At 37.1% G+C, this 24,107-nt stretch overlaps 1 protein-coding gene and 1 pseudogene across 1 annotated transcript in view; both read right to left on the bottom strand.

Annotated features, from left to right (window-relative positions):
• The window catches only part of HPSE2 (heparanase 2 (inactive)), a 777,655-nt gene that overhangs the window by 564,189 nt on the left and 189,359 nt on the right, over positions 1–24,107 (bottom strand). The window lies entirely within an intron of this gene.
• LOC101023058 lies at positions 541–3,162 on the bottom strand (annotated as a pseudogene).

Below are 24,107 nucleotides of genomic sequence, written 5' to 3'. Positions count from 1 at the left end.
GGCCTGACCTGGATTTAGATACTGAGTATTTCACATTTTACAGAAAGGAACTTTCAAAGTTTGATCAATACTTATAGTATGTACTATTATTCACCAAAATCTTCTTGAAATTTAAAAGGCTGAAATTAAAAGTAGTTTTCTTTTCTTAAATATGCTAGAACGTATCAGTCTTGATTAACTTTCAGATTTTCAGGCCATGAAAGATACACAGGCCAGGCACGTTGGCTCATGCCTGTAATCCCAGCACTTTGGGAAGCCGAGGCAGGCAGATCACAAGGGCAGGAGATCGAGACCATCCTGGCCAACATGGTGAAACCCCGTCTCAACTAAAAATACAAAAATTAGCCGGGCGTGGTGGCATTTGCCAGTAGTCCCAGCTACTCGGGAGGCTGAGGCAGGAGAATTGCTTGAACCTGGGAGGCAATGGTTGCAGTGAGCCGAGATCGTGCCACTGCACTCCAGCCTGGTGACACAGCAAGACTCCATCTCAAAAAAAAAAAAAAAAAAAAAAAAAAGATATACAAATAGAGTACCCAATAATATGTTTTAATACATTTATGACAAATTCGTTTACAGTTGTGACAGGAATATCCTTGACTTTCAGATATTTTTTAAAAATGCTCTAAGCAAACATAAAGGGTATTTTGGGTCAAGTTACTTCTTAGTACAAATACTACATTGTATCAATCAATTTTTAAAAGAAATTCTTAAAGACATTTAAAAAAGCTTGCATTTTATAATTGTCAAACAATATATTTATATTACAGAAGATACAACAAAATTTACATAAATAAAAAATCTCACACTATATTCTAAGTCCTAAAATAAAAAAGAAGAAATCTGCAAATTAAGGAATTATCAATGTTGTTCAGAAAACATACCTTACTTTTACTTTGAAATTCACTTTAACTGCTTGACATATAATTTAATACTTAAAAATAACATAGCTAAATTATTTTATAATATTTATAGAATATTACTTCTCTGAGTAGACATGTTTCACACAACAGTTTCCAATTAATGCTGATAATTCATTTGATAATTTTAATCACAATTTATGATAGACTGATTAATGGATTAAAAATTTATTCAGTAATTTAGATGTCATAAGAACGACTGCAAGTAATAATCTTGTACAATCCTGCCCATTAGTAATACTAAGCCAAGAATCTGGCAGCTATCAAATTCTGTTGAATTATGTTTCCATCTGTATGATTGGTTAACAACAAAAAATAGATACACAATATCATGCTTTTTCCTTTTCCTTTTTTTTTTTTTTTAAACAAGCAGCTCAATGATTTGGAGGGTTGGTTAATACAATACAGAAAATATAGGGAGAAAGTATAAAATGGCACCTAACACCAATGCCAGTACTTATCTCATTATGGTTATAGCTAAGGATATTATTAATATTTGTGTTATTTGCTTTTCTTTAGAACATCAATCAAAGCTATTAACTTGAACTTGAGGTATATAAACAATACATATACAACCTTATGCAAAATACTTTCCTAAGTAACATTATATTTTAAAATACTGGAAACTGAATATCTGTGCTGATTTGTATTTTGACTTAACGGAACAAGAAGAGAACAACACTCAACTAGGGAGGGTTATGCTGACAATAAAGCTCTTAAAATTCAAAATGTCTTCCTCTCCCTTTGTACTTACCACAGGCTACACAATGTCCTGAGAGGATTCATTATGAAAAAAATATCATTCACAGCTTTAATAACTTACTTTGGAAAAAACTAATGAGAAAGCAGATTGGAAGGTGAGACTTCATCTTTGTTTTCAAATAAGTGGTCTTAATTTTTCTTCTCATGGAAAAGGCTTAAATCAGTTGATTATAAATATATCTAAATCTTTAATTGCTGCAGCTTTCAGGTAAAGTTTAGCACTTCATTTATACAAAGTCTATGAGAAGAAGTCAGTAGAGATCATCTAATCTTAAGTTGTGACATCAACCATTTAAGTCCTTGGCACAATGCCTCACGAGTTAGAGAACAGCATGCCTGGATATGACACTGGTGATCTTTAAAAGATAATAGCTTCACAAACTGGGAGATTTCTGCTACAGTTATGCATTCTTTAACATCTCATTTATTAGCAAAAATCAGCAATCCAGCTTTTCTTAGGTCCTCATGTGCTAACATTTTATAGAGTTTCTAGTTACAGAAATCCTCTCTCTCTCTCTCTACTGTTCACAACTATACAGATTCTGTGTTAGTATAATAAGTGTTTCAGGAAGAACGAAGAGATTCTTGGCCACCAATATCCCACATTAGGAAATGTATATTATTATGATTATGATTATTATTGTTATTTGAGACACAGTCTTGCTTTGTCACCCAGGCTGGAGTGCAGTGGTGCGATCTTGGCTCACTGCAACCTCCACCTCCCGGGTTCAAGCAATCCTCCTGTCTCAGCCTCCCGAGAAGCTGGTATTACAAGTGCATGCCACCACGCCCAGCTAATTTTTGTATTTTTAGTAGAGACAGGGCTTCACCATGTTGGCTGGGCTGGTCTCGAACTCCTAACCTCAGGTGATCCACCCACCTCAGCCTCCCAAAGTGCTGGGATTACAGGCGTGAGCCACCAGCCGGAAACATGTATTATTAATCACTACCTCTTCTACATTACTTCCTGTTGTGGGACATGTATGTACAACTTCATTCATAGAAAATTGTTAAAGGATGGTAGTTTTCCCTGCACTATCCAGCCCAATAATGATACTTTTGTGCTCCTGGTGATTGAACAGTCTCCATATCCTGGTGAAGAGATTTCCCATTCTCGGGCAGTGGACCCTGTCTCCAGACACCCAGACCGCCTGGCCTCCCTGGCTTGGGCTAAGGGGGCAGCAGAGAGAGACACACTGGAGCCTCTGCCTCTGCAACTGCTCCCTCCCTGATTGCTGGCCCACTTCCAGGGAACCAGAGGGAGGTGAAACCCAGGTCACCCTGCCACATGCGAGGCCCTGCTGCCGCCATGCACTCACCTGGCTCATGGACATTGCCACCAAGTAGTCTGCGGCGAGCCTCATAAGCCATTGTCCTCCCCCTTCACGTGTTAGTTTGCTAAGGTTAATGGCCTCCAGCTCCATCCATGTCCCTGTAAAGGACATGATCTCATTCTTTTTATGGCTGCATAGTATTCCATGGTGTATATTTACCACATTTTCTTTATCTAGTCTATCATTCATGGCCACTTAGGTTGATTCCATATCTTTGCTATTGTATACAGTGTTGCAGTGAACATGTGCATGCATGTGTCTTCATAATAGAATGATTTGTATTCCTTTGGGTATATACTCAGTAATGGGATTGCTGGATTGAATGGTATTTCTGTGTTTAGGTATCTGAGAAATCGCCACACTGTTTTTCACAATGGTTGAACTAATTTACACTACCACAGTGTATAAGTGTTCCTTTTTCTCCACAACCTCACCAGCATATTTTATTTTTTGACTTTTTAATAATGGTCATTCTAACTAGTGTGAGATGGTATCTCATTGTGGTTTTGATCTGCGTTTCTCTGATGATTGGTGATGTTGAGCTTTTTTTTTTCACGACTGTCAGTCACGTGTATGTCTTCTTTTAAAAAGTTTCTGTTCACGTCCTTTGCGCAATTTTTTTTTTTTTTTTTTTGACAGAGTCTTGCTCTGTTGCCCAGGCTGGAGTGCAGTGGCACAATCTGGGCTCATTGCAAGCTGCGCCTTCCGGGTTCACACCATTCTCCTGCCTCAGCCTCCCGACTAGCTGGGACTACAGGCACCCGCCACCACGGCCAGCTAACTTTTTGTATTTTTAGTAGAGACAGGGTTTCACTGTGTTAGCCAGGATGGTCTCGATCAGCTGACCTGGTGATCTGCCTGCCTCCGCCTCCCAAAGTGCTGGGATTACAGGCGTGAGCCACTGTGCCCAGCCCCTTTGCCCACTTTTTTATGGGCTTGCTTTTTATTCTTGTAAATTTGCTTAAGTTCCTTGTAGATGCTGGATAGTTGACCTTTGTTGGATGCATAGTTTGCAAAAATGTTCTACCATTCTGTAGGCTATTTACTCTGTTAATAGTTCCTTTTGCTGTGCAGAAGCTCTTTAGTTTAATCAGATCCCACTTGTCAATTTCTGCTTTAGTTGCAATTGCTTTTGGCATCTTCATCATGAAATCTTTGCCTGTGCCTGTGTCCCAAATGGTATTGTCCAGGTTGCCTTCCAGGGATTTTAAAGTTTTGGGTGTTACATTTAAGCCTTTAATCCATCTTAATTTTTATATATGGTATAAGGAAAAGTTCTAGTTTTAATCTTCTGCATATTGCTAGCCAGTTATCCCAGCACCATTTATTGAATAGGGAATCCTTTCCCCATTGCTTATTTTTATCAGGTTTGTCGAGAATCAGACAGTTGTAGGTGTGTGGTCTTATTTCCGGGTTCTGTATTCAGTTCCACTGGTCTATTTGTCTGTTTTAGTACCAGTACCATGATGTTTTGGTTACTATAGTCCTGTAGTATAGTTTGAAGTCAGGCAGTCTGATGCCTCCAGCCTTGTTCTTTCTGCTTAGGATTGCCTTGGGTATTCAGGTTCTTTGTTGGTTCCATATGAATTTTAAAATAGTTTTTTTCTAGTTCTGTGAACAACGTCAATGATAGTTTAATAGGCATAGCACTGAATCTATACATTGCTTTGGGCAGTATGGCCATTTTAACAATATTGATTCTTCCTATCCATGAGCATGGAATGTTTTTCCATTTGTTTGTGTCATCTCTGATTTCTTTGAGCAGTGGTTTATAGTTCTCCTTATAGAGATCTTTTACCTCCTCAGTTAGCTTTATTCTTAGGTATTTTATTTTTTTGTGTGGCAATTGTGAATGTGAGTTCATTCCTGACTTGGCTCTCAGTTTGACTGTTATTGATGTAGGAATACTAGTGATTTTTGCACATTTATTTTGTATCCTGGAACTTTGCTGAAGTTGTTTATCTTCTTAAGAAGCTTTTGGGCTGAGACTGGAAGTTTCTAGACACAGAATCATGTCATCTGCAAACTAGGATAGCTTGACTTCCTCTCTTCCTATTTGCATGCCCTTTATTTCTTTCTCTTGCCTGATTATCCTGGCCAGAACTTCCAATACTATACTGAATAGGAGTGGTGAGAGAGGCTATCCTGTCTTGCGCCAGTTTTCAAGGGGAATGCTTCTAGATTTTGCCCATTCAGCATGATGTTGGCTATAGGTTTGTCACATACAGCTCTTATTATTTTGAGGTATGTTCCTTTGATACCTAGTTTATTGAGAGTTTTTAACATGAATGGATGTTGAATTGTATGGAAATCCTTTTCTGCATCTATTGACACAATCATGTGGTTTTTGTCATTAGTTCTGTTTATGTGGTGAATCATGTTTATTGATTTGTGTATGTTGCACCAATCTTGCATCCCAGGGATGAAGCCTACTATCAAGTGGTGGATAAGCAAATATCCCCTGGGAAGAGAAATAACTTAAAACTCTAGCAGCTTAATCACTTCCCCACTTTGGACTTCAGCTTACCCACCTGTAAAATAAGGGGTTTTGACCACATGATCTCTGTGGTCTTCTCTAGTATGAAAATGTAGACTTACTAGGCCTAAAGGCCAGGGAATGAGAGTAGTTTATGGCTGGGTTTTCAAGGCTGCCTAGAAACAGCAGTTGGAATTATAAGCAGCCTCAAATATTCTCTCCCAACCCTGAAGTTATAGGGAAAGATTTAAACATGCTTCCATGCCTCATGGGCAAATCACTGCCTTAGAGCTGTTGGACAACCTTTGGCTAATAAAGATTAAACAAATAAATATAAAAAATGGTTCTATCCAGCATCCTGAGAGGCCAATTTGCTGTTAATGGTGGCGTTTAGGCCCTAAAAGGGTATTAACTTACAGAGTAGTAAAGTTTCCAAACACAGTCCAGAGCTTTAAAAGATGTACAGGTGCCAAAATTAAGGGCCAAATTACCAATCTGTTTTAAATGATGGTCTGGGAATGCTCAATATGACAAGGAAAATGTATGACAAATAATATCTTCAATACAAAGAAAAAGTTGCTTGAATTTATTAAAGGAAATGGACTACCTCTTGGGACTCCTTTTTTGCCCACTCCTCAAAGAGGTAATTTTTCAAAATCGACTTGAAGACACAGCTAATGCAAAATGACCCTTTAAGCATAAAGTAAGCTCATTTTTAACTGAAACAGTTTTCATGTCAGCATTTGCCCAAACCTTTGGGAATTTAGAAATTCAAAGAAATGCACATTCCATTAGTATCAAAACTAGGTGCTTCCATGATGTACTAAATGCTGCGTTACTCAACATATGCAAAAGCTTTAAGTCAGAGTAAAGCCGGCTGCGTTTCTACTCATCGACAAGTTTAAAGAATTCATTGGCAGCCCTGCTGGATGACAACAGAATGACTTCCTGTCAAGTAACCTCCATCCTCCAAGGTGACAGGAAATGGGCTTAAACACTGGTAATATCACTAATCAATGTAAGGAAGCACATGTTCCCAGCCTGCAATTGTGAAGTTTGGTTGCAATGTGTTAGCTGCTTGCTGGGCCATGTGATTCAGCATAATGACAGATGAAAGGAAAGGTCAGATTTACTAAGTGTTGAAGAGGTGTCATCAAGTGTTGCATATTGCTTCAAGATGTCCTCTGCATCAGAGGCATCTCACTATATACAAGTTAATTTCTCCTGCAGAATTCTTTAGTTTCCCTACAGCCTTTATGGAAGCCCCCAAATTTATTTCAACACATGAAGAATTGGACTTTCTCTTATTTCTGATTGACACTAAATAGTCCAAGATAATGGTTTTACCTTTATATGATTCTACCTTGGTCTTTAAGATAAGTGCATACGTGTATATACCTTCAGGCTTTGCCAAATACACTCGTGTAGAGTCAAAGTAGCCAGATTTTCCTCAAAAGTTCATTCTAGTGCTTCCACTTTCTTGAGGTGGTTCCCCCCTCTCAAATACAATGGCAGGTGTATTCCTTTTCAAAGAAGCACTATTCCGTTTTTTGTTGTGTTTTGTTTTGAGATGGAGTCTCACTTACTCTGTCCCCCAGGCTGGAGTGTAGTGGTGCAATCTTGGCTCACTGCAACCTCCACCTCCCAGATTCAAGCAATTCTCCCACCTCAGCTTCCAGAGTAGCTGCGATTACAAGCATGCACCACCACGCCTGGCTAATTTTTGTATTTTTAGTAGAGATGGCATCTCACCGTGTTGGCCAGGCTGGTCTCAAACTCCCGACCTCAAGTGATCTGCCCACCTCAGCCTCCCAAAGTGCTGGGATTACAGGTGTGAGCCACCGCACCCAGCCTATTCATCCTCTTTATACTAAAGAGGATGTGAGGAAACATAACTTTCCCTTTATTTACAGAATAGGAAGGGACCTTCAGTGTCCTCTCCCAGAGCCCATTCCTATCAGATTCATTTCTTCAGTCATAAATTTTTCATAATTATTTTTTGAGCACTTACTCTATATCAGGAATTATACTAGTGGTTACAATACCAAGTAGAACCAGATGTAGTCTCTGATCTCCTGGAGATATTTAATTAAATAATCAAATAGGCAATTATTGAAATAAATATATAATTCATAAACTACTTATAATTATTAAATAAATAACTATTCAACGAATGTATAGTTGTTAACTGGAGATGAGTAAACAACATAGAAAGGTGAAGTGACTTTCTAAGGTCCCATCATAAGTCTGTTATGGAATACCGGTCTCCTGGCTCCCAGCCCAGTTCTCTTTTACTCTGTATCCTAGTGCATTTCAGTGTGCTTTCCCTGGACTGAAAGATGATCTGACATTCCCTTTCCAAGGCAGTCTCATAGCATCTTCTCCAGAGCAGGGCCTTCCAAGTTTTTTACCTCCTTTTGCAAGTTTAAAATGCTTTGCTCTTTGCTGAGATTTACCTGAGGGAAGGGCAGTGTGTATGCAAGTGTATGTGTTCAGGGAGGGTGGTGAATGTCATAATGGAGGTCTCCTAAGCTTTTGTGAAGAACACACAAGACCATGCTAGTAAAAGAAATACAGCAGTATCCGCCTAGCCTTTCATGATCCCTGCCCACAGTGAAAAAGAGATATGTATCTGGGGACAGGTGAAGGGAGACATTCTAAGTGATTTTCTAAAATCACCATCAGCTTTGTCATAAATACTACCTGAAAATGGTGAGCTGGCCAACTAACAGGGCCAGGGAACACACAGGCCATGGACGTGTCCTGGAAAACTATGGCAGAGGATGATATTTATTGGCTGTGAGAGTAGAGCCAGGGCTTTCTGAAGCATTATCTCGAAAGTCAAAGTAGCAGGACCAGATAGTCCATTTATTCCTTTCCAGGTCTTGGAAGACACAAGAGTAAAGAACTTCAAATTATCTGATCCCTCCATTAAAAGCTTTACAGTTCACATGCCTGTCTCCATAGGAGAGAAGCAAGCTGTTTTCAACACTCAACCTACAAACTAGGTCCCTAATCAATGTTTACTTAATGCATAAATGGTGTGGACAGTGGCATCAATCTGCACTGATGAACATTAATAATAAGAGTTTATTGAGCACTTAGTATGTGAGAGATACTATGTTAAGGGTGTGAATGCATTATTAATCCTAATAACACTGTAAAACAGCTAAAATTATTACTCTTATTTCATAGATGAGAAAAAAAGAGATTAGCAAGGTTAAATAATTCATGCAAAGTTACTCATCTAATAAAAGACCAGAGCCAGGATTTAAATATAAATCTGATTCACTTCAAAGCTCATGTTCCTGGTCACCATATTTATTGCCTGCTTGATGGTTTAGGCAAGACAAGATATAGAGCATCTCACTAAGGGTCCTACTCTGAATTAATTAAGACACTTACAATAGCAAATAAGAAAAAAACACATAAATGTAATACATAAAAAGAGAAGACAAAGTAAGGTGTTTTAAGGATTAATTAATTTAGTAGCTTAGTGGTATAATGCAAGTGCTTTCCAATTTCTTCTCTGATGTCCTTAGAACACTGGCTTTTGTCCTCAGGCTTGTGCCTTAATAATAGCAAGATGGCAACAGCAGTTGCAGGCATTACCTCCTCACACAGTTATATATGAAGGAAGAACATCAAGTTAATGACTATCTATACCAAAAAAAAACGCACACCTTCATGAGAATCAAAAATCGGGGGGGGGGGGGAGCTGGCACTCATTGTACCTGGTTTTAACTTAATATCACTGAAAGAGGCACTGAGGAGATAGAAAATACAGCCTGAATCTCTGACACCACCCCTCTTCTGCCCCCTAGCAGTGGTAGCTTGGTGCAGAGAGCTTCTCTGGGCACTAGGGGAGGAAGAACAGAGAAATTCTGAGAAATTTAACTCAGTGCCATCCTGATAAAGCAGAAAAGAAAACTGGACCAAACTCAGCTGATGCCCACCCACGGAGGGAGCATTTAAACTAGACCTAGCCAGAAGGGAATCACCAATCCCAGTTGTCCGAACCTGAGTGCCTGCAAACCTTGTCAGGGAGGGCTACAGCACTCTGTGTCTCCAAGTAAACTCGAAGGGCAGTCTAGACCATAAGGACTGCAACTCTTAGGCAAATCCTTGTGTTAAACTAGGCCCAGACACAGTGGACTGAGGGGGCATGTGACATGCTGAGACACAAGCTGGAGAAGACAAGGAAGTGCTTGCACAACTCTTCCCCTAACCCCAGGCTGCACAGCTCAAAGCTCCATAAGAGATTCCTTCCTTCCACTTGAGGAGAAAAAGAAGAGTAGAGAAGACTTTGTCTTGCATCTTGGATACCTGTTCAGCCACAGCAGGATAGGCACTGATCAGAGTCATGAGGCCCATGTTTCAGGCCCTAGCTTCCAGTTGACATTTCTAGACACACCCTGGGCCAGTAGGGATTCCACTGCCTTGAAGAAAAACACCCAGTCCTGGCAGCATTCATTACCTGCTAACTGAAGAGCCTTTGGGCCCTGAATAGCTAGCAGCAATAGCCAGGTACTATAATCAAGGGCCTTAGGTGAGACTTGCTGGCTTCAGGTGAGAGCACCACATTACCAGCTGTGCTGGCTACAAGGTAAAACTCCCTCTGCTTGAGAAAAACATAGGGAAAAGTAAAGGGGGCTTTGTCTTGCACCTTAGGTACCAGCACAACCACACTGGGATAGAGCACTAAGTGGGTTCTTGACGTCCCTGATTCCAGGACTTGACTCTCGGCCATTTCTGGACCTGCCCTAGGCTAGAGGAGAAACTGCTGCCCTGAAGGGTGAGTCCTGAGCCAGGCAGCATCCACCACAAATTGACTTAAGAGCCCCTGGGCCTTAAGGGAACATCAGCGAAAGTCTGGCAGTATTCCTTGTGGACTAGGGTGGCTATGGGGTGAGGCTTCTCTGTCTTTGGAAATGGGAGAATAGAGTGGGAAGAACTGCATCTTGCAATTTGAGTGCCATGTCAGCCACAGTACAATAGAACACTAGGTAGACTTCTAAGGTTTTTGACTCTAGTCCCTAACTCCAGGATGGCACTTCTGGACCTAGCTGGGACTGGGGAACCTCACCACCCTGAAAAGAATACAGGCCTGGTTGGCATTGCCACTTGCTGATTGTAGAGCTCCAGGGCCTTGCATGAACATAGGCAGTAGCCAGGGAGTGGTACAACAGGCTTTGGGCAAGACTCAGTGCTGTGCTGGCTTCAGGACTGACCCAGCACAGTCATAGTAGTGGTGGCAACAGAGGTGCTTGTGTCACTCCAGCTCCAGCTTTATGTGGCTCAGAACAGAGAGAGAGACTCTGAGAGAAAGTAAGGGAAAAGATCAAGAGTCTCTGCCTGATGATCCAGCAAATTCTTCAAGATCTAGTCTAAGACCATGAAGGTAGTTCCTCTATGAGTCTACAAGAACCACAGTGTTACTGGGTTTAGGGTGTCCCCGAAAGCAGATACAGCTTAGATCACAACACCCAAGTCCTTTCAAATATCTGGAAAGCCTTCCCAAGTAGGATAGCTACAAATAAGTCCAGATAGTGAAGAACACAATAAATAACTAACTCTTCAATGTGCACACACCAAAGAATATCTATAAGCGTCAACACCATCCAGAAAGACATGACCTTACCAAATAAACTAAATAAGGTGCCACTGATAAATTCTGGAGAAACAGAGATATGTGACCTTTCAGAAAGAGAATTTAAAATAGCTGTGTGAGGAAACTCAAAGAAACTCAAAATAACCCAGAGAAGGAATTCAGAATTCTATCTGATACATTTAACAAAGAGATTGAAATAATTAAAAACAACTAAGAAGAAATTCTGGAGCTGAAAAAAGCAATTGGTATACCGAAGAATGCATCAGAGTCCTTTAATAGCAGAACTGATCAAGCAGAAGAAATAGCTTGAAGACAGGCTATTTAAAAATACACAGAGGAAACAAAAGAAAAAGGAATAAAAAACAATGAAGCACACCTACAAGATCTAGATAGGTTATAAAATAGTATTTGCAACCCTTGGGGAATCTTCAAACCAAAAAACATGCAATGGATACACACATAATGAAATAAAATATAGCCTCAAAAGGGCAAAGCTAAGAGTTATTGGCCTTAAAGAGGAAGTAGAGAAAGTGATGGGTGTAGGAAGTTTACTCAAAGGGATAACAGAGAACTTCCTAAGCCTAGAGAAAGATATCAATATCCAAGTACAAAAAGGTTATAGAACACCAAGCAGATTTAACCCAAAGAAGACTACCTCAAGGCATTTAATAATCAAACTCCCAAAGGTCAAGGATAAAGAAGGGACCCTAAAAGCAGCAAGAAAAAAGAAACAAATAATATACGACATGTCTAATAGCAGGCTTTTCAGTGGAAACCTTACAGGCCAGAAGAGAATGGCATGACATATTTAAAGTGCTGAAGAAAATAAACATTTATCCTAGAATATTATATCTAGTAAAGTATCCCTGAAACACAAAGGAGAAATAAAGACTTTCCCAGACAAACAAAAGCTGAGGGATTTCACCAACGCCAGGCCTATGCTACAAGAAATGTTAAAGGAAGTTCTTCCATCAGAAAGAAAAGGACATTAATGACCAATAAATAATCACAGAAAGGTACAAAACTCACTGATAATAGTAAGTACACAGAAAAACATAGAATATTATAACATGGTAACTGTGGTGTGTAAACTACTCTTATCTTAAGTAGAAAAACTAAACAATGAAGCAATAAAAAATAATAATTACAACAACTTTTCAAGACATAGTCAGTACAATAAGACATAAATAGACACAACAAAAAGTTAAGAAGCAGGGAGATGAAGTTAAGGCATAGAGTTTTTATTGGTTTTCCTTTTGCTCCTTTGTTTATTTATGTAAATAGTGTTAAGGTAGGAATGTTAATTAGGTCAACCATTGTGCAAAGCAGTGTGACAATTCCTCAAAGAGCTAAAAGCAGAACTATCATTCAACCCAGCAATCCCACTTTTGGGTATATACCCAGAGGAATATGAATTATTCTACCATAGAGACACATGTATGCAAATGTTCACTGCAGCATTATTCACAATAGCAAGGACATGGAATCAACCTAAATGCCCATCAATGACACATTGAATAAAGAAAATGTGGTGCATATACACCATGGAATACTTTACAGCCATAAAAAAGAACAAGATCATGTCTTTTGCAGGATCATGGATAGAGCTGGAGGCTACAATCCCTAGTGAACTAACACGGGAACAGAAAGCTGAATACCACATGTTCTCCCTTATAAATGGGAGCTAAATTATAAGAATTTCTGAACACAAAGAAGGAAACAACAGACATTGGGTATACCTGAGCAGAGAGGGTAGGAAGAGGGAGAAGAGAGAGGAGCAGAAAAGATAACTGTTGGGTACTGGGCTTAATACCTGGGTGATGAAATAATACTGGGTGATGAAATAATATGTATAAAACCCCTGTGATATGTGTTTACCTATGTAACAAACTTTCACTTGTACTCCAAAACCTAAAATAAAAGTTAAAAAAAGGTATCAGGTTAAAATAGTAGGTTACAAAACAGTATTTGCAAGCCTCAGGTTACCCTCAAACCAAAAAACATACAATGGATACACAAATTTAAAAAAGCAAGAAACTAAATCATATGAGTGGAGAAAATTGCCTTCACTAGAGGAATACAGGAAGGAAAAAAAAGAAGGAAGAGAACACCACAAAACAACCAGAAAACAAATAACAAAATGGCAGAAGTAAGTTATTATTTATCAATAATAACATTTAATGTAAATGAACTAACCTCTCCAATCAAAAAGCATACACTGGCTGAATGGATGAGAAAATAAGATCCATTGATCTGCTGCCTACAAGAAACACACCTCACCTATGAAGACACAAATTGACTGAAAATAAAGGGATGGAAAAAGATATTCCATGCCAGTGGAAACCAGTAAAAAGCAGGAGTCACTATACTTAATATCAGATGAAATAGATGTCAGGACAAAAACTACAAGAGACAAATAAGATACTATATAATGATTATGGGGTCAATTCAGCAAGAGAATATAAAAATTTTAAATATATATGCACCCAACACTGGAGCACCTAGATATATAAGTACAAAAAGGTTATCATTAGAGGTAAAGAGAGAAATAGTCCTCAATAATCGCTGGAAACTTTGACACCACACTTTCAGCATTGGACAGATATTCCAGACAGAAAATCTATAAAGAAACATCATGGAAAACAGTATGGCGGATCTAGAACTAGAAGTACCATATGACCCAGCCATCCCATTACTGGGTATATACCCAAAGGATTATAAATCATGCTGCTCTAAAGACACATGCACACGTATGTTTATTGCGGCACTATTCACAATAGCGAAGACTTGGAATCAACCCAAATGTCCATCAGTGACAGATTGGATTAAGAAAATGTGGCACATATACACCATGGAATACTATGCAGCCATAAAAAAGGATGAGTTTGTGTCCTTTGTAGGGACATGGATGCAGCTGGAAACCATCATTCTCAGCAAACTATCGCAAGAACAGAAAACCAAACACCGCATGTTCTCACTCATAGATGGGAACTGAACAATGAGATCACTTGGACTCGGGAAGGGGAACATCACACACCGGGGCCTATCATGGGGAGGCGGGATGGGGGAGGGATTGCATTGGGAGTTATACCTGATGTAAATGACGAGTTGATGGGTGCTGACGAGTTGATGGGTGCAGCACAGCAACATGGCACAAGTATATATATGTAACAAACCTGCACGTTATGCACATGTACCCTAGAACCTAAAGTATAATAATAATAATAAATAAATAAATAAATAAAATAAAATAAATAAATAAAAAATAAAATAAATAAATAAAAAAAAGAAACATCAGAACTAATCTGCACTACAGATCAAATGGATCTAAGATATTTACAGAACATTTTATTCAACAGCTGCAGAATACACATTATTTTCCTCAGCACATGGATCATTCACAAGAATGAATCATAGGTTAGGTCACAAAACAAGTCTTAAAACATTCAAAAATTTGAAATAGTATCAATTATCTTCTCTGACCACAATAGAATGAAACTAGAAATTAAGGAGAACAATAATTTTGGAAACTGTGCAAATACATGGAAATTAAACAATAAGCTCTTGAATGATCAATGGGTCAGTAAATACATTAAGAATAAAATTTAAAACTTTCTTGAAAAAAAATGATAATGAAAACACAAAATACCAAAGCCTGCGGGATACAGCAAAGGAAGTACTAATGGGGAATTTTATAGCTGTAAGTGCCTACATCAAAAAAGAAAAAACTTCAAATGAAAAATCTAATAATGCATCTTAAGTATCTAGAAAAGCAAGAACAAACTAAACCCAAAATAGTAGAAGAAAATAAATAATGAAGATCAGAGCAGAAATAAATGCAATTGAAATGAAAAAAATATACAAAAGATCAATGAAACCAGAAGTTGTTTTTTTGAAAAGTTAAACAAAATTGACAAACCTTTAGTCAGACTGACAAAAAAGGAAAGAAGATCCAAATAAAGAAAATCATAAATGAAAAAAACATACCAGACATTACAAGTGATACTGCAGAAATCCAAAGGATCATTAGTGGCTACTATGAGCAGCTATATACCAATAAATTGGAAAGTCTAGAAGAACTGGACAAATTCTTAGACACAACCTACCAAGACTGAATCGAGAAGAAATCCAAAACTTGAACAGACCAACAACAAATAGCAAGATCAAAGTTGTAATAAAAAGTTTCCCACTAAAGAAAATCCTGGGGCCTGATGGCTTCACTGCTGAATTCTACAAAACATTTAAAGAAGAATTAAAACCAATCCTATTCAAAGTATCCTGAAAAATAGGAAAGGAAGGAATTCTTCAAAACTCATTCTATGAGGTCAGGATTACCCTGATAATAAAATCAGATAAAGACACATCAAAAACAACAACAATAACAACAACACTATGTGCCAATATCTCTGGTGAATATTGATGCAAAAATCTTCAACAAAATGCTAGTAAACCAAACTCAATATTATATCAGAAAGATCATTCATCATGATCAAGTGGAATTTATCCCTGGGATGCAAGGATGTTTCAACAAATGCAAATCAACCAATATGATACATCATATCAACAAAAGGAAGGATAAAAACCACATGATCATTTCAATTGATGCTGAAAAATTAATTGAAAATTTACCATCCCTTCATAATACAAATCCTCAAAAAACTGGGGAAGGAACATACCTCAATGTAATAAGTGCCATATACACCAGATCCACAGCTAGTATCATACTGAACAAGAAAAGACTGAAAGCCTTTCCTCTAAGATTTGAAACATGACAAGGATAACCACTGTCATCACTGTTATTAAACATAGTACTGGAAGCCCTAGCTAGAGCAACCAGACAAAGATGTAAAGGGCAGTCAAATTGGAAAAGAAGAAGTCAAATTATATTTGTTTGCAGAGGACATGATCTTATATTTGGAAAAAAACTAAAGACTCCACTAAAAAATATTATTAGAACTAATAAACAAATCCAGTATGGTTGCAGGATACAAAATCAACATACAAAAATGAGTAGTATTTCTATATGTCAACAGTGAACAATGGGAAAAAGAAATTTAAAAAGTAATCCCATTTACATAGCCACAAATAAATACTTAAGAATTAACTTCACCAAAGAAGTGAAAGATAAATGTAATAAAAATTATAAAACACTGATGAAAGGAATTGAAGAGGTCACCAAAAAATGGAAAAATATTCCATATTTATAGATTGGAAGAATGAGTATTGTTAAAATGTTCATACTACCCAAAGCAATTTATAGATTCTATGCAATCCCTATCAAAATACCAATGACATTCTTCACAGAAATAGAAAAAACAATCCTAAAAGGTATATAGAACCACAAAAGACCTACGATAGGCAAAGCTATCCTAAGCAAAAAGAATAAAATTGGAGGAATCACATTACCTGACTGCAAATTATACTACACTGATACAGTAACCAAAACAGCATGATACTATCATTAAAAACAGACACATAGATCAATGGAACAGAATACAGAACCCAGAAACAATCCACATACCTACAGTGAACTCATTTTTGACAAAGGTGCCAAGAACATACACTGGGGAAAAGACAATCTCTTCAATAAATGGTGCTGAGAAAACTGAATATCCATATGCAGAAAAAGGAAACTAGGTCCTTCTCACCATATATAAAAATCAAATCAAAATGGATTAAAGACTTAAATCTAAGACCTCAAACTATTAAACCACTACAAGAAAAGACTGGGGAAAATCTCTAGCACATTGGTCTGGGCAAAGATTTCTTGAGCAATACCCCACAAGTAGAGGCAACCAAAGCAGAAATGGACAAATGGGATCACATTAAGTTAAAAAGATTCTGCACAGCAAAGGATACAATCAATAAAGTGAAGAGACAAACAACAGAATGGGAGACAATATTTGCAAACTATCCATCTGAAAAAGGATTATAACCAGAATATATAAGCAGCTCAAACAACTCTATAGGAAAAATATAATAATCCAATCAAAAATGAGCAAAAGATTTGAACAGACATTTCTGAAGACATACACATGGCATACAGGCATATGAAAAAGAGCTCAACATAATTGATCATCAGAGAAATACAAATCAAAACTACAATGAGATACCATCTCACCCCAGTCAAAATGGCTTTTAGCCATAAGGCAATAACACATGCTGATAAGGATGTAGAGAAAAGGGAAACCTTGTACCCTATTGGTGGAAATGTAAGTTAGTACAACCACTATGCCGAACAGTTTGGAAGTTCCTCAAAAAACTAAAAATAGAGCTGTTACACAATCCAGCAATCCCACTGATGGCTATATACCCCAAAGAAAAAAATCAGTATATCAAAGAGTTATCTGCACTCCCAGGTTTGTTGCAGCACTATTCACAATAGCCAAGATTTGGAAGCAACCTAAGTGATGAATGGATAAAGAAAATATAGTACACATATATACAATATAGTACAATTCAGCTATAAAAAGACTGAGATCTAGTCATCTGCAATAACATGGATGAAATGAAGATCATTATGTTAAGTGAAATAAGCCAGGCATAGAAGACAAACATCGCATGTTCTCACTTATTTGTGGAATCCAAAAATCAAAACAATTGGACTTAATGGACATAGAGAGTAGAAAGATGGTCACCAGAGGCTGAAAAGAGTAGTGAAGTGGTGTGGGCAGGGAGAAGGAGGAAATGGTTAATGGGTCCAAAACAAATAGAAAGAATGAACAAACCCTAGTATTTGATAGCACAACAGGGTTCTGTAGTCAATAGTAATTCAACTGTACATTTTAAAATGACTAAGAGTATAATTGGATTGTTTGTAACACAAAGGCTGAATGCTTGGGAAGGGGGAGGGATTGCATTGGGAGTCATACCTGATGTAAATGACGAGTTGATGGGTGCAGCACACCAACATGGCACAAGTATACATATGTAACAAACCTGCACGTTATGCACATGTACCCTACAACTTAAAGTATAATAATAATAAATAAATTTTTTTTAAAAAAGGCTGAATGCTTGAGGGAATAGATACCACATTCTCCAAGATGTGCTTATTTCACCTTGCATGCCGTATCAAAACATCTCATGTACCCCAAAAATACATATACCTACTACGTACCCACAAAATTTAAAATTTAAAAAAAAGTTTAATGTGAAGAATTTTCTATGTGGGGGTTGATGTCCATAGTCTTAGTTTTTCTACTCTAATATTAATCTCATATAACCCTATGCACTATCTCCTGAACCTAAAATTTTTACTAGGTCCTAGAGGAATGAAAAGAATCAGAAATTCCCTATCTCAAGGAGTTAATGAATACTCAAATTTCCATAATACACAGCACAGTCCTCTCTATGAGGTAGACACATTTCTTCCTATTCAGAGGGAATAAGAATACATTTCATGTAAGGGATAGAATTTGAGCCTGAATTTTTAAAATGCTTGAACTTTCAGTACACTAAAATGGAAGTATGATTGAAGAGAATTCTAAATAGTGGGAGGAATTCAAAGTTGAGTAAAGGTAAAGATACAACTAGTTGTGGGGAACAGAAAACAACCAGTTTTAATAATATTTGAGTTATCTACAGGGTAATATTGGAAGACACAGCAGGAAACACTGTGAACGTCCTCAACCACGTTGATAAACAGTTCATAGTTAAGTCAGTAAGTCCATCTCTAAGGTAAATGTGAAATACTGGCAATCAAAGAGGAACTGCCTCAGCACTTTTTAGGTTTATATAGAATATACCAGCCAAGTTCAAATATGGCAAGCTATTAGGGATTTTTGTTCCTGGGATTTCCACTACCTTATTAAGCACGAGAGAAATCCCAACATTCACAAAATATGCATGAATCAACTTAGGCTTTTAGTTTTAGTTTGAATGTCTACATCAATCACACCACATATATCTCCCTTAAATATAAGCACAATAATCTTAATCTCCACTTGCCACATCATAAATATGACATTGACAGGCGTTTTTCACAGATCCTGCTGAATGTTTGGAGGACATCAGTAAGAAGGTGAGAAACAGCTGTTGTATCTAGATTCAGCAGACACACATTTACACATAGGGCAATATTTAGAAAATGTCTTCAACTGGCAATTACTTCCTGAGATCATGATGTCCCCTCTGTTCACCCACTGCTTAAAGAAGGGGTGGAAAGAAAAAACAATCATCAAATAAGAAACTATGAGTACATGAAAATCAGAAAATCATACCATCATCCAGTCATTAAAAATCAATAATCTTCAACATAAATTCCATGAAACACTAAAGATTCCACTGAAGTAACCCAGGATCCCCACTTACTCCCTGCCCCATCCCTTTCAAACCCATGTTATCTATTTTAATATTTATTTATGCCTCTGCTTTTATAATTTTTTAAAACCTATAGTGGATGAGCATATTGATGTAGAAGAAATATCTTGACACTTGTATCAGTTTTCTATTGCTGCTATAACAAATTACCACAAACCTCATGGCTTAAACAATACAAATTGGTCTTATATAAATGGAAGTTAAAAGTATTAAATGGATTTCAATGGGCTAAAATCAAGGTATTGGGAAGGCTGCATTCCATTCTAGAAGCTCTAAGGGACAGTCTATTTCTTTTCCTTTTCCAGTGTCTAGAAGCTGTCCACACTCCTTGATTCATAAGCCACTTCCTCCATCCGCAAAGCCAGCAACAAGTCAAGTCCTTCTCATATCACATCTAATCTCTCACATTTGCTCTTCTGCCTAGGTCCTCCACTTTTAAGGATCCTTGTGATTACACTGGATCTACCTGGACAATCCAAAATAATCTCCGTATTTTAAGGTCGACTGATCAGAAACCTTAATTTCATCTACAACTTAAACTCCCCTTTGCCATGTAAGTTAACATATTCACAGATTTCCAGAAATTAGGACATGGATATCAGGGACGGAGGGGAAGGGTGATATTCTTCTAGCTACTACAACACTGAAGTTTCAAAAAGGTATGTAGAAAACAATAGACAATGTGCATTTGATTAAATACATATATATTTCATATTTATGAATAGAAAAAGTTCTAGAAGAATATATAACTATGGTTATCACTGGGTGGTGAAATGTTTTCTATTTCCTTTTGTGGGGAGATTATTTGTATTTTCTAATTGTTCTTCAAAAATTATTTATTTTAAAAGAAGGCAAAATATGATTTCTAAGTTAAAATCCAAAGTATGAATAGACACTTTGCCAAAAAAGATACACAGGTGGCAAATAAGCATATGACACAACACTCAACAACAGTCATTAGGGACACGCAAATCAAAACAACAATGATACAGTACTATACACCTATTAGAAAAGCATTAAAAAACCAATAACAGGCCAGACGCAGTGGCTCACACCTGTAATCCCAGCACTTTGGGAGGCTGAGGCAGGCATATCATGGCGTGAACCCAGAAGCGGGGCTTGCAGTGAGCCGAGATGGCGCCACTGCACTCCAGCGTGGATGACAGAGAGAGAATTTGTCTAAAAAAAAAAAAAAAAAAAAAAACCAACAACAGCAACAACAGGTGCTATAAAGGACAAAGACTAACCAAAATCCTTATGCACTCCTGATAGAAATGCAAATGGTACAGCCAGTTTGGAAAACAGTGTGGCAGTTTCCTATAAACACACACTTACCATTTGACCTGGAAATCCCACTGTGCACTCCAAAGTAGAGTGAATCAAATGCAAGTGAATTTTTAACAGGCTCACCAAAAACCTATATGTGCATATGTTTAGCAACTTTATTCATGATTGCAAAAACTGAAAATGATCCCCAATGCAATTCAATAGGTGCATGAATAAACAAAGTGTGGCACTTCCATATAATAGAATATTATTCAACAATTAAAAGGAACAAACTATGATTTATGCAATGACACAGATAAATAATAAATGTATTTTGTTAAATGAAAGAAACCAGATCCAAACGTCTGGTTGTATTGTATATATACATACCTATATATTGTATGACTCCATTTGTATGAATTCTGGAAAAAGGCAAATTATGAGGATGAAAAACAGATCTGTGGTTGCCATGGGTTGGAGTGAAGGAAAGATAAACTATCAACAGGTACCATGAGGAGATTTAGTGACTAATAGAACTGTTCTATAGTGGGGGTGGATACATAACTCTCTAAATTCATCAAACCCATAGAACTGTACACCACCAAGAGTAAAGTTTATTGTTTCTAATTTTTTAAATTAACCACAATGCCAGAGGAAGATGAAATGCAAACTGTGACAAATGATTCTACCTGTATTACATGATACATGTACACAGAGACATAAATACATATACAGATATAGAAATAAAAATAGACACATGTGTGTATACATATACATTAGTAAACATACAGTCATGCATCACTTAACAAACAGATATGTTCTGAGAAATGCATAGTTAGGTGATTTTGTTGTTGTGCAAATGTCGTTGAGTGTATTTACACAAATCTAGATGTTATAGCCTCCTACACACCTAGGCTATACTCCTAGGCTACAAACCTGAACAGCATGTTATTGCACTGAAAACTATAGGCAATTCTAACACATGGTAATTATGAGTATATATAAACATATCTAAACATAGAAAAGATACAGTAAAAATATGGTATAAAAGATAAAAAATAAATGGTGTACCTTTATAGAGCATTTGTTACAAATGGAGCTTGCAGAACCATAGGTTTCCTGAGTGTGTCAGTGAGTGAGTAGTGAGTGGATGTGAAGAGCTAGGACATTATTGTACACTACTGTAGAGTCGATAAGCACTGCACACTTAAGCTACACTAAATTTATTTGTTAAAGTATTTCTTTCTTCAATAAAAAATTAACCTTAGCTTACTTTAACGATTTTACTTTATAAACTTTCTAATTTTTCTAAATTTTGGACTCTTTAGTAATAGCACTTAGCTTAAAACACAAACAAAAAATATACAAAAAATGTTAAATCCTTATTCTATAAACTTTTTTCTATTAATTTAACTTTTTAAACTTTTTGTTAAAAACAAACACACAAACACATATTACCTAGGCCTACACAGGATCAAGATCATCAATATCACTGTTTTCCAACTGCACATCTTGTCTCACTGGAAGGTGTTCAGGGGCAATATTATGCATGGAGCTGTCATCTCCTATGATAACAATACCTTCTTCTGGAATACCTTCTGGAGGACCTGTCTGAGGCTGTTTTACACTTAGTTTTCCTTTAATAACTAGAAAGAGTATGCTTAAAATACTAAGAAGTATAGTATAGTAAACAGGTAAACTAGTAACATAATCATTTATTATCATTATCAAGTATTATATGCTGTATATTGTTGTACGTGCTAGCTATACTTTTATACAAGTGGCAGCACAACAGATGATGTTTACACCAGCATCACTATAAACACATGAGTAATGCACTGTGCTACAATGTTATGACAGCTACAATGTCATTACATGATAGGAATTTTTCAGGCAGGAATTTTTCTCATAAACCATCATATATGTAGTCCATCATTGACAGAAATGTCATTGTGCAGTGCATGACTGTACATATACTTTCTAGCTTTGTCCAATGACAGAACCAAGATGCAGTGACACTCCAGCAGCAATGAGCACATTTAACACCCAGATAGTGGTCTCTAAACAGCATTCTCTAGGCTGAGCCTGGTGGCCTATGCCTATAATCCCAGTACATTGGAAGGCCAATGCAGAAGATCAATTGAAGCCAGGAGCTCAAGACCAGACAGGGCAACAAAGCAAGACCCTTTTTCCACACCAAAAAAAAAAAAAATTATAAAAAGCTAGGCATAGAACCACGTGCCTAGAGTCCCAGCTACTTAGGAGGCTAAGGTGGGAGAACTGCTTAGGCCCAGGAGTTGGAGGCTGAAGTGAACTATGAATGCACCACTGCACTCCAGCCTGGGTGACAGAGCGAGACCCTTTCTCAAAATAAATAAACTAAATAAAATAAAAATAAATAAATATGATTCTACAATAAAAGAAATCAGGGATCTTTAGAGAAATAGTTAATTCCAAGGAAATCAAGATGAGGAAAATATAGATAAGCCTGGATCATCTTGTGTTGCTAGAAAGTCAGGTGGTGCTCAAAACAACAAGAATGAGACATATCTAAAAAACACAGGAGTCAACCTGAAGGAATTCTCAATGACCAAAGCTGGAACGATTTGAGAAACAAAAATAAATAATATTAGTATTGAATCATTACCTAAAGAATAAAATAAATACCCCTAAGTCCTTAGTGATACAAATTTTAAAATTGGATAAATGAATAAATGAGAGAGAAAAGACAACTAACTCTTCCTTACAGAAGAATTTCAAATTATAAAGATAAAATGAATGAAATAAATGAAAATCAGCATTATAACACCACAATAATAATTGCTACAGGCAAGGTCCACAAATGCATGCTTAAATTAGTGGGTAAAAGTTTAAAGAGGTAACGGATTTTCATAGCTTCAAACAATCTCTGCCCAAGATACTTACTAATTATGGTGGTTTTAACATATGCCCAGAAATCCCTCCATACTTTTCATTTCATGGGGTGAACCTTAATTCACGTCCCCTTAGTTGCTTAGTTATTTGCTTCTAATGAATAGTCAAAGAAAGGGGAAAATTGTAAGTTAACAGAGAAAAAAACCTGGCAAACACCACAGTAACTAGAAGAGTAAGATAAGTATCACTAAAAAGAAGAAATACTGGTATTATGTACCCTCTGAAATAAGGTAAAGAGAAAGGCACATCATATCTGTAGTAAACTTCCCAAAAATCCATAACTTCAGTCTAAACATAAGAAAATATTAGACAAACCCAAATTGAGGGACGTTCTACAAAACACTTGGCTAGTATTCTTTGAAACTGTCAAGGTCATGAAAGAAGAAAAGACCAAGGAATTACCACATATTAGAAGAGACTAAGGAAATATGACAACTAAATTTAATGTGGTATCCTGTATTAGATTCTGGGACACAAAAACGACA

The sequence above is a fragment of the Papio anubis genome, chromosome 11 (genome assembly GCF_008728515.1).
Source record: "Papio anubis isolate 15944 chromosome 11, Panubis1.0, whole genome shotgun sequence".
In the NCBI taxonomy this organism is placed as follows: domain Eukaryota; kingdom Metazoa; phylum Chordata; class Mammalia; order Primates; family Cercopithecidae; genus Papio; species Papio anubis.
Note: the sequence above shows the minus strand (reverse complement) of the source record. Positions and strands in the feature narration are given on the sequence as shown.